The sequence below is a fragment of the Podarcis pityusensis genome (assembly GCF_964106645.2).
Source record: "Podarcis pityusensis genome assembly, chromosome: 17".
Classification (NCBI taxonomy): Eukaryota; Metazoa; Chordata; class Lepidosauria; order Squamata; family Lacertidae; genus Podarcis; species Podarcis pityusensis.
In genome coordinates, this window is record NC_138042.1 from 19,445,541 (window position 1) to 19,458,107 (window position 12,567).

Consider the following 12,567-nt stretch of genomic DNA (forward strand, 5'->3'; position numbering starts at 1 on the left):
TCAACCCCAGGGCGTTATTTGAAAAGTATGATTTCCTCAGAGAAAACGAAAGTCAGGATACTGTTTTGCTGAAGAATGTGTACACACACACACCCCAAGACAAACAACAGTGTTATCAGTATAAGTTAATTCAGCCCAAACAGAATAAATCAGCTACTTCTGTAAACATGGAACCAGGAAACAGCAATAAATGGGTGCAGCAATGCAAGGAGGGATGGATTTTTGCACCACAGCGACAAAAACCAGTCAGCGAGGATGGAGAAACAGCATAACACTAACCCCAGCTGTCTGTATTGCAGTCCTCACGCACACATGCAAGAAAAGGTTCAAATTTTACACATAGCAAACTGTCCTCATACTTGAAGAGCTAGGCTTTGAAAGATATCTGCCTTTCTACCTTTGCACTCCACAGTTTAATGGGCATGGGGATCTTTGGACTTATTCCGAGGGGAAAGGTTTTGCACCAAAGTAGCTTTTATGAGTCTTATCTGTCGGGGAAGACGTCGCCAGGTTTTGCACGATAACTAAATCAATGGCGCCAGAGGGAGGAGGGACCCGGAGCTTGCTGGGGGCGAAGGAGGGGAGATTTAAATGCCGTTGTAAAGTTTGATACACCCGGTAGACATTTCATCATGTCCTGTTTCTCACTGTAACCACCTGGGATCGCTTATCTTGCATTTGGTACCAAAGAAAGATGTATGAAGTATGGCACAAATCCCTAGGGGTCAGCAAACGTTTCAGCAAGGGGCTGGTCCACTGTCCCTCAGACCTTGGGGAGGGGGGAATGAATGAATATTTTTGGGGGGGAATGAACGAATTCTTATGCCCCACAAATAACCCAGAGATGCATTTTAAATAAAAGCACACATTCTACTCGTGTAAAAAAAGCAGGCAGGCCCCACAAATAACCCAGAGGTGCATTTTAAATAAAAGGACACATTCTACTCATATATATATATGAATCATAGAATTGTAGAGTGGGGACACCAAGAGTCATCCATTCCAACCCCCCGCAATGCAGAAGTTAAGTGTGTGGCTGGAAGACAGGTTGGAACAAGACATTCAGCAGCAAGGTGTGATTTTGAGGTCCCCAGGCTTGCCGTTGCCATTTGCAGGAGAGAAGGGGTGAGTTCAGGGGGCACACACCACTTTTGCATATGAGAAATGATGGGCAGAGCATGATGGAAGGGTGAAAAACCCAACCTCCATTTTCTATCACTCCTGCTGCCGCTGAAGACCACTAAGAAGAGCAAAACTAAGCCCTTTGTCTTTCATCACAGGTGCTGAAACTGAAAGATATTTAGCCTAGAACAATACTCCCAAGTTTTCACTGAGAAACATCTTCTATTCAGGGGTCAGCAAACTTTTTCAGCAGGGGGCCAGTCCACTGTCCCTCAGACCTTGTGGGGGGCCGGACTGTATTTTTTTGGGGGGTGGGGGGAATGAACATATTCCTATGCCCCACAAATAACCCAGAGATGCACTTTAAATCAAAGGACACATTCTACTCATGTAAAAACACCCTGATTCCCGGACCATCTGCGGGCCAGATTTAGAAGGTGATTGGGCCAGATCCGACCCCCGGGCCTTAGTTTGCCTATCCATGTTCCACATTGTGCCTTGTGTGTTGCTGGTTTTATTTTATTTTTTAATTTTTTTTGCTTGCTTGGTTATCCTTAAATACAGTGGTACCTCAGGTTAAGTACTTAATTCGTTCTGGAGGTCCGTTCTTAACCTGAAACTGTTCTTAACCTGAAGCACCACTTTAGCCACTGGGGCCTCCTGCTGCTGTCGTGTTGCCGGAGCATGATTTCTGTCCTCATCCTGAAGCAAAGTTCTTAACCCGAGGTACTATTTCTGGGTTAGCGGAGTCCGTAACCTGAAGCGTATGTAACCCGAGGTACCACTGTACCAGCGTTTGATAAAACTCCAGGGATTGCCATTGTAAATCACTATGAGACCATTTTCCAGAAGGGGGAAAAATAATCCACGGTATGTAGCTTTGTGTTTTTCCTTACTAACTCTTGGCATGTAATGTGAGGTGGCAAAGGTTATATTGTTCGAGATGTTGGATTTCTCCCTCTCTTCTCTCTCCTGCCCACCTGCTCCCTTTCTGTCTGAAATTGTTGCTCAGTTCCTTCTAGTGGCTTAGATGGAGTTTCTCCTTTGAAAACAGACAAACCCAAAGTCTGCCAGCAATCCAATTTTTTTCCAAACCATTAACATGACAAACTGCAATTTTTGCTTATGTCTGGCATTCACAATCCACGTAATGGTCCACTAAAATTGCCTATATTTTGTATCTTTCAGTTTTATCGTGACTATATGAAAGGTGGCTGCTGTAATCTCTCTTGGATAGTAGGCATGGTCAGCCAAAGTTGAGCGCTTTTAAATTTATGTGCTTAACTCCCATCAAAGCCACTGACATTTAAAAGTGGCAGACTTTAGCTGTATCGTCTAACGTTAAGAATCATGCTGTTCCAATACTTGAAAGCTACTCCCAAAATAGGATGTTGTTTGGTGTTCCATTCGCCCCATTGTTTGTTTCAATGTATTAATATCCTCATTTCTGTTTGGAGGTGCCAAAGGCAGCCAAAGAACAGAAACATACTGTCAGAGGTGCTTCCAGATCCTAGCTCACAGAGGATCACGCTAGCCAGCGATCATTAAATAAAAGTCTTTATTGAGTTACAGTTTCCATTCTCAAGCTGCTGCGTGCAACTCTACGTCTCATGGTTAGATCGGCGAAGCTCCATCTGAGTCTCCGCCCCTTGTACACCAACTTAATATCCTAGCCTTGCTCCACCTTTTCCGCCTGACTGTTCTTCTCTGGGTCCCTCTGCCCCCCGGGGTCTCTTCCTTCCGGGATTCCTCTGACGCTGACGCTGACCCCCCTGACTCTTCTCCCTCCTTTCGGCGGGCTTTAGGACCTGGCTCCCTTTCCGGGCTGCCTACTGCGCCACCTTCCTGTGCATTTGAACTTGGCACGCGTGCCCAACCTTCCACCTTCCGTCTGACCGTTTCTTCGCTCCCCGATGGAGGTGTGGCCACTCCTGACTCGTGCCCTCCCCCCTGTTGTGAGCTGCCAGCGCTTGATCCCTGGCGCCCTTCCTCTTCCCTGCTCTCTGGCGGTGACGCTGGTCCTGATTTCCAACTGCTCCCCTCTGAGTCCCCTCTGGCTCTATCTTCCTGGGGTGTCCCCCTAGGCTCCCCCCTTGCCCTGGCCACTGGTGCTCCTTTCTGTGAATCTTCTGATTCACTGGAAAGACTCGGAGATCTCGGGTCGTCGTCATCACTCATCTTTTCTTCTGCCTCCTCTCCCTCGCTCTCTGTTTCCTCCCTTGCCCTTACCTCTGCTCCTGAACCCCTGACATCCATCCCCCCCTCGAAGCCCCCTCTTCCCCCCTCCCCTCCTTCCGGTGCGGGATCTGGGTGCTGCCGTGTCAGGGGGACGAATGTCGGATACAGTTCGCTTCCCGTGGCGGGCCGCCATCCGAAGTCTTCCGGTTCTTCCTCCCTGCTCTCGTTGACGACGGTCACCTCCGCTTCCATCTCTGTGCCGCCGTGCTCGAAACCCGGGTCGTCCCCGAAAACGTCCATGTCCGTCTCTCCTTCGTTGCCTTCTGGAGACGTTGCTCGTCCTGGACCCTCCAGCCACCTTCTGCGGAACTGCTCCTCTGGTCGATCATCCCACCAATACGAGGGTTCTGAAGCAGATCCCGAGGGTGACCCCTCTGGGGAACGGGCGTCTCGTGTCGGTTCCTCGTCCGAGTCGAACCCCCGGAACGTGCTGGCTGAAAGCGTGGGCGTGAAAAGCCAGTCGTCGAAAAAATCTGCTGGCATTGGCCTATGTGGGAAGAGGGCATGAAACTCTTCTTTGAGCAGAGGTTCGTCTAAAGCGTAGCCCGGCACCCAGCTGTTGGCACTGGCCGGGGTGCCCTCCTTGGCGAGAAGGTATTCTACCCCCTCTTCCCCCCATCTGGAGTCCAAAATCTCCGTGACTTCGTTGATGCGCTCCTCCTGTGCCACTCCCCCTTGCCCGGTTCTCTCTCGGAGCGGACCCGGTGCCGTTCCTGGTTCCTGAAACCTGTGAGGTGCCTTGTAGGGAGTGAGCACCGATCTGTGGAACACCGGATGCATTCTGGAACCCTCCGGAAGAGCCAGCCTGAAAGCCACCGGGTTGACCTGTTCGTCGACTTGGTAGGGCCCCAGTTGTTTATGCCCTAGTTTCTTCTTCGCCAACGACCTGGCCGGCACTGCGTGGGCTGCTAACCAGACCCAGTCTCCCACATGTATCTCTTCGCCAACCCTTCTGTGTTTGTCCGCTTGTACCTTGTATGCGTGTTTAGCCAGCTCCAGGTGCCGCCGCAGCTGATCGTGGACCTCCTGCAACTCCGACGCGAACGCATCTGCTGTCTGCGGCTCCCCCTCCCCCATTCTTTCCAGTCCCGGGAAGGTTCTAGGGTGCCTCCCGTTGTTGGCGAAGAACGGCGTGACCCCCGTGGACACGTGCTTCGTGTTGTTGTAGGCGAACTCGGCGAGAGGCAGGTAATCCACCCACGTCGCAGGCTGTTGATTCGCATAACATCTCAGGTACTGCTGCATGATGGCATTGACCCGCTCCGCTTGCCCGTTGGTCTGCGGGTGTCTAGCCGACGCCAGGTTGATCTTGACGTTCAGGAAGCCCATCAGCCTCTGCCAGAAGTTTGAGATGAACTGTCGCCCTCGGTCGGACAGAATAGACCGCGGCAGACCGTGAACCTTGAACACGTGGTCTATGAACAGTTTGGCGGTTTGTTCCGCCGTGGCCACCTTCGCACACGGAATGAAATGTGCCATCTTGGAGAACAAATCCACCACCACCAGCACAGCCGTCTTACCCCTCGAGCTGGGCAGATCCGTGACAAAGTCCAGGGCCACTCTCTCCCATGGCTCGAACGGAGTTTGCAGCGGTTCCAGCAGTCCGGCCGGCGGTCTGTGCACTGGTTTGGACCTCTGGCAGGTGTCACACCTCGCCACGTAGTCCGCGACTTCCCCTCTCATTCCGGGCCACCAGAAGTCTCTGGCTACTAATTCCACCGTCTTCTCCTTGCCAAAGTGCCCGGCAGTGGGCGCGTCGTGCAGCTGCTGCAGTACCTTGGCGCGAAGTTCGTCTCCCGGCACGTAGATGGCCCCTTTACGGATGAGCAAACCATCTCGCAGCTGGAACTCGTCGGTCGCTGCCGTGCCCCTGTGCACCTCTGCCATCTTTGCTTGCGCGAAGGAGTCATCCTGCAACGCTCGTCGCACCGCATCCAGGTCAACTGTTGCCGCCGCGCACGCCCACACTGTCGGTGCGAAGATGTGCATGGCGGCCGCTGGCGTTGCCTCCTCCAGATACTGTGGCTTACGGGAGAGAGCATCCGCCATGATGTTGGTGTCCCCCGGGACATATTCTATTCGGAAGTCGAAATTCGCAAAGAACTCAGCCCAACGTATCTGCCTCTGGTTCAGGAACTGTGCCGTGCGCCAGTGCTCTAGATTCTTGTGGTCCGTGCAGACCTGCACCGTGTGCTTGGCGCCGATCAGGAAGTGCCTCCACGCTTTGAACGCTGCATGAATGGCCAGCAACTCCCTGTCCCAGATGGTGTAGTTCTGTTCGGACTTGCTGAGCTTCCTTGAGTAAAACGCTCCCGGCCTCCAAACCCCCTGCGGGTCTTTCTGCAGCAGGACTGCTCCCACGGCTCTGTCCGAAGCGTCTGTCTCCACCCTCATCGGCCTGCTGGGGTTGACATGAAGCAGCTGCTCTTCCGACGCGAAGAGACGCTTGAGTGCCTGAAAGGACTGCTCCGCCTGCTCTGTCCAGATGAACTTCTTTTTCTTGGAGCTGAGCGTGTCCGTGATGGCCGCTGTCTGCATCGCAAAGCCTTTGATAAACTTGCGATAGAAGTTCGCGAAGCCGACAAACCGTTGGACCTCCTTCCGGTTGCGTGGGCTTTTCCAATCCAACACTGCTCGGACCTTGGCGCTGTCCATGGCGAGCCCTTTATCAGACAACTTGTAGCCCAGGAAATCCACCTCGGTCACGTCGAATTGGCACTTCTCCAGCTTGGCGTAAAGCCTATGTTGCTGTAGCCTGCTCAGCACTTCCTTGACGTGTCTGTCATGCTCCTGCTGCGATTCCGAAAAGATCAGGATGTCATCCAAGAAACAGACGCACGTCTTGTAGAGGAGCCCCGCCAACACGTGATGCATGAAAGCTTGAAAAACGTGGGAGCCATTTTGCAATCCAAAAGGCATAACTCTATATTCGTAGGTGCCCAGGGGCGTGAACATGGCTGTCTTCCACTCATCTCCCTCCCGCATGCGAATGAGGTTGTATGCCCCTCGCAGGTCCAACTTGGTGAACACTCTGCCCTTCCGTACCTTTGCGAGGAGGTCGTCGATTCGGGGCATGGGGAAGTCCGATGGCTTGGTCACACTGTTCAAGATGCGAAAGTCCACTACAAGTCTTTTTTGGGGCGTGTCCCGCTTCTTAACAAAGAATACCGGACTGCCCCCCGCTGCCTTGGACTCTCGGATGAAACCGCGCTCCAAATTATGATCTATGAACTCTTTGAGTTCCTGCAGTTCGTCCTCAGACATGGAATACAGCTTCCCTTTGGGTAGCGCCGCCCCCGGCAGCAGGTCAATTTTGCAGTCATATGGTCTGTGGGGGGGTAGCCTGTCTGCCTCTTTCTCGCAGAAAACCTCCAAAAATTCTGCGTACTTGTGGGGGACCGCTTGCAGCGTGCCTAGCTGCAGCTGTGACTCCTCTTCCCCTCCTTCCTGCCTGGGCACGATGCAGTGTTCAGCGCAAAAGGAAGAGCCGAAGGTCAGCTGCCTCTGGTACCAAGCCAGCGTCGGGCTGTGCTTGTCCAGCCAACTCATGCCCAATACAATGGGCGTGTCCGATAGTTGAGTGACATTGAAGCTGATGATTTCCCTGTGATTCCCAAGTCGCATCACCATTGGTGGCGTCTGCTTCACCACTTGCCCCCCTAGCAGCTCCCTGCCATCCACCGTGACAACCTGCAGGGGCAGCGTGGCAGGCAGCAACTGTATAGCGTGCCGGTCGACAAAGTCCTGCCCTATAAAGTCCGCATTGCTTCCGGAGTCAATGGTGATTGGCACGTCCATGGTGATTCCATTGGGCAGCTGGAGCGACGCGGTGAGCTTCACTACCGGTTTGGGCGGGAGGGGGTCCATGGGCTGTAAAATCTCTGGGGACTGCTTCACTGACACGTCTGGTTGGGCCCCAGTGCCTCTTCCTCCAACCAGACTCCTTCGTTTCCCTGCTGTGGTTGTCCTTGCTGCGTTGCTGCAGTTACCATTGCTGAGGCTGCAGTGTGCTTGTGGAGCCTCTGGGGACACTCTTTCGCCATATGCTGTGGATCATCGCAGATGTAACACTTCCTGTTCCCTCTAGGAGGCTTCGCTTTCACTGCTGCCGGTGCTAGGGCTCTGGCTGCTGACTGAGCCCTTGCACCTCCAACCTCCATAGGTTCCGCTCCTCCTCCTGGCGGAGGCGTGGAGTGCGCACGCGCTGCTTCTCTGGGAAGGAAGGAGGAGCCCCTGGCTGGTTCGCGCCCTCCACGCCCTTCGTCCCTGCTCCACGGACGTCCTTCCAGCCGCACCCCCACCGCCAGCGCCCTCTGAACGATCTCCTGCGTGGTCCGGGGTCTCTCCCCCCTCGCAATTTCATCTTTAACCGAGCCGTGCAATCCCTCCCAAAACAGGTCTCTTACAGGAGCCGAATCTCTGTCCCATTCCAGGGCACTGACCAAAGCGAAAAAGCGGGCATGGTACTGCCTTACGCTGGCCCTCCCTTGCTTCAGTCCATGTATCTCCTGCCGAGCAAGATCCACGTCAATGCTTGATAAAAAGCACCCATCCATCGCTTTAATAAAGGCATCCGCATTTTGGAGCGCCGGATCATTATCTCTCCACAAATTGCGCAGCCATGCTTTAGCATCTCCATGCAAATGGGACATGATGAATCCCACCTTCTCTTGCTCATCTCTAAAGTCTTTGTTCAGCAGTTGCAGTGCACACATTACATCTGCTCTAAAGTTGGGGTACTGTTGCAAATTCCCATCGAAGTGAGAGACCAGACCGCCTGTTCGTCTCCCCAACCCAATCCCCTCCGGTTTGGGTGTCAGTTGCCCTTGCTTCGTAAGCACTTCCAACCTGACCTGGAGATCCCTGTAGGCGGCAGCTGCGTCCTCCTCTCTCTTCCTGGATGCAAGAGCCTCGGCATTCAGTCGTGTCACTGCTTCTCTGAGTTCCACTATCTGCTGTTCGGCCGTCATGTTGTCTGCCGTTCGTGAGCTCGCTAGTAGGCACCCGCTTTCTCTCCTCTCCGCGAGGACGTAGATGCCCACAATCAAGAGATGGAGCTTACTGTCAGAGGTGCTTCCAGATCCTAGCTCACAGAGGATCACGCTAGCCAGCGATCATTAAATAAAAGTCTTTATTGAGTTACAGTTTCCATTCTCAAGCTGCTGCGTGCAACTCTACGTCTCATGGTTAGATCGGCGAAGCTCCATCTGAGTCTCCGCCCCTTGTACACCAACTTAATATCCTAGCCTTGCTCCACCTTTTCCGCCTGACTGTTCTTCTCTGGGTCCCTCTGCCCCCCGGGGTCTCTTCCTTCCGGGATTCCTCTGACGCTGACGCTGACCCCCCTGACTCTTCTCCCTCCTTTCGGCGGGCTTTAGGACCTGGCTCCCTTTCCGGGCTGCCTACTGCGCCACCTTCCTGTGCATTTGAACTTGGCACGCGCGCCCAACCTTCCACCTTCCGTCTGACCGTTTCTTCGCTCCCCGATGGAGGTGTGGCCACTCCTGACTCGTGCCCTCCCCCCTGTTGTGAGCTGCCAGCGCTTGATCCCTGGCGCCCTTCCTCTTCCCTGCTCTCTGGCGGTGACGCTGGTCCTGATTTCCAACTGCTCCCCTCTGAGTCCCCTCTGGCTCTATCTTCCTGGGGTGTCCCCCTAGGCTCCCCCCTTGCCCTGGCCACTGGTGCTCCTTTCTGTGAATCTTCTGATTCACTGGAAAGACTCGGAGATCTCGGGTCGTCGTCATCACTCATCTTTTCTTCTGCCTCCTCTCCCTCGCTCTCTGTTTCCTCCCTTGCCCTTGCCTCTGCTCCTGAACCCCTGACACATACAATTTAAAAACTCCTGGTGGTTAAAATATAGTCATTGAAATAACAAACAGTTCAAAATAATGGAAGATGAGAAAAACTGCACTAAACACAGTGTTTTGAAAACGCTTGCAAGAACAAAGAAGTCTTCAGGGGTTGCTGAAAAATTCTCAGAGAGGGTGCTATTCTGATCTAGTGGGGGGTGTTGGGAGTTTCCCAAATGGGGTGCCACCACAGAGAAGGCCCAGTCCTGGGGCAAGGAGGTCCAGATCCAACAGCTCTTCAGGGTTCGCAGATCAGCTGGGGTACATGTGTATATTAATAGCTCACCCTGTGTGCTGGTCCCGAGGGTTAACCGTGCGGCGAGGTCCAAGGCCAGTCCGAGGTCGAGGGTGCGGTATGGAGGCTGTCTGTCAAAGCTGAAGTGGGCTCCAAGGCAGGGAGTCGGGTGAGGTCAGGAACTCTGGCAGAAGAGCAGAACAGGGTGCAGGCAGGAACAGACTACCAACAAGGTTGCTCCCACAACCTGGGACTGGGGCTGGCTGGCTATTATCTGCCCCGAGGCATAGGGCAGCCCCAGTCCACAGGGGACTCGCCTCTCCTGGCCTGGAGGCGAGCACTCCTCCTGCGGGAACTTAGTTCCCTCCGCCTCTCTGCCCTGAGCATCTGCAGCTCAGGAGAGGCTGGAGGGTTAACGGACCCAGAGGCAACCTCAGCTTCCCCTGATGGGGCTGAGAGTGGAGGACCTGCAGGCAATGGGTCCCCCATCACCTCAGGAGCCAGAGCAGACTCAGCTGGTGCCTGCACCTGAGGATCCAACACAGATGAGGACCCTTCAGGCTCAAGCCCCAGCCCCGGCTCAGCTGGTTCTGGAGGCGGGGACTCCTGAGCAGGCTGGGATTCCTCAGGTTCAGCCTACAAGTCCAAATCCCAGGCCATCACACCCTGTTCCTCCTCAAAGGAGACCTCAGATTTGAGGTCCAGGTAGGGCTGAAGACTGGCACTTCTATTTTCAGCCCCCTTGCCCCTCACCACAGCTCCCTTTTGTTAAAAACAAACAGACTTCCGGAGAGAGAACATTGCATGACCATCACATATAGCTTGGCTGATACTTCATCCCTTAAATATCGGTGTTGGGAGATATGGTCTGCTCTGCTGGCATCTGCTAGCAACATGCCCTCCAGCATTTCTCCAATGAAAATAATTTTACCATTTAGACCCCATGCATCTTACTGGGTTGCCTCAGCCACTCTGGGCAACTTCCAACATACCATATTTTTCCGTGTATAAGACGCCCCCAAGTATAAGACGCTCCCTATTTTTGGGGACTCAGAATTAAGAAAATGGGGGGGGGGCTATACTATCCGTGTATAAGATGGCCCCTAATTTTTGACATTATTATTAGGAAAAAACCTAGTCTTATACACGGAAAAATACGGTATATAGTAACATAATAAAACATTAAACATTTTTAAAAACACTTCCTTATACAGGATTGCCTTCAGACGGCTCGGGGGTCAGATAACTCCATACCCTCCAACAGTTCTCCAATGAAATCTTAAAAACCACTGCGTATACTTAAATTTTCTAGCAGGATTGTTGTAGCACATATAATGTAACACATATAATGTAATATTAGCTGGGGGGGGGGGAGAGATAAAATGGATTAGAAAAATGTAATTAGATGCAAAGAATATAGGGGAAAATTTGGAAGTCAGGGTGGGGGTGGGGGAGTCTGAGGGATTTAAGTAATCCCAGGAGTGCAAAATTTGAAAATGATGTGAATGTATAAAAAAAAAGTTTAAAAAATGAAAATAAAATATTTTTTAAAAGAAAATAGGGACACCCTCAGGGAAACTGGGACATTTCAGGATCAATTCAGAAACTGGGACGGCTTCTCTAAATCATGGATGTCCCTGGAAAATAGGGACATTTCAAGGGGCTTTAGTAAATAAGCAAAGATGTTGAAAGGAGGTGTGGATTTTGAGCTCCTCAGAGAGAAGTCATGATGTGAATATAATGCATATATATTGTATGTTTAAATTTGAAGAATATGCAGGGCTCTGATCCTGTACTTTGTGTTCTTCTGCCATCTGGTGGTAAGCAGCCTGGAAATGCTACAAAAGACATTTCTGAGGAGGGAAATGAACCCATCGCCCGTAAAGTCAAGTCAAGTCAAGTAACCTTTATTGGCATCACCTATGAACATTCAGAATACATTCAGAATAGATAGGCCAGTGCGATCTTGTTGCCACCCCAACAAAACAGTCACCCACCAAAGGGCAGAAGAGGCGAGCAATCCGCCTCATCTCTGTGGGTTTCCAGCAAGGGCAGGATCCTGTAGCATTTTTGGCAACAAAAAAATCAAATAGAGGAACTTAGCTACTGTCTTGGTGAGCTCCTAGTCTCTCCCCTGTAATAAGAAGCGCATAACCTCCGTCTCTGGTTTCCAGTGTTAGAATACATAGATGGTCTAGAAATTGTTGGTGGAGATCATCATACAATTTACATTTAAGGGCCATGTGAGCTAGAGTTTCCACCAGGTGGGCAGATCCTATCTCCTTCTGCCAAACCTGCAAACCTACCCCAAAGGAGGTTAGAAGGATTATAATTGAACCTAGCCAGCGAAAAAGCCCTTTTTTCTTGCAGGTTAAACAAAAATTGTAGATAATTAAGATTAAATTCCTGCACCCAAGAGAGCCCGTAAAGTAGGATTACATGCAAAAGAGCCAAAAAACATTTGCTACAGATACATACATTGAAAAGGAGAATTTTGAAGACCGCTTTTCAGCTGAAGCCAGAACTCTTTTTGCTGGGACTTATGGATATATATTGGAACTTTGCTACAATACATGATTACGGCTGTGAGACTTCTATATACAGTGGTACCTTGGTTGTCGAACAGCTTAGTTGCCGAACAAATTGGCTCCTGAATGCCGCAAACCTGGAAGTGACTGTTCTGGTTTGCGAACGTTTTTTGGAAGCTGAACGTCCGATGCGGCTTCCGCTTGCGTGCAGGAAGGTCCTGCAGCCAATCAGAAGCCGCACCTTGGTTTTTGAACCATTTTGGGAGTCGAATGGACTCCTGTAACGGATTAAGTTTGACAACCAAGGTACCACTCTATGCTCAAAGATAGAAGGACTCGTTATTAACAACAAGGGAAGAATAGTTGTTAAAACTAGCGGACTTAACTGAGATGGCAAAATTGACATGGTTAATCAGAGAAAAGTCATTGTTAACATTTGTTAACGATTGGCAAGCTCTCATAGACCTTTTGGCGTGAGAAAGAAATGATGACATTTGGATTTGTGGATTGGAGATAATGTTTGTTTATAGAAAGTGTCTTTGTTGCATATTATATTGGAGTGGATGAAATGAATATTGTTTATATATAGTGGACA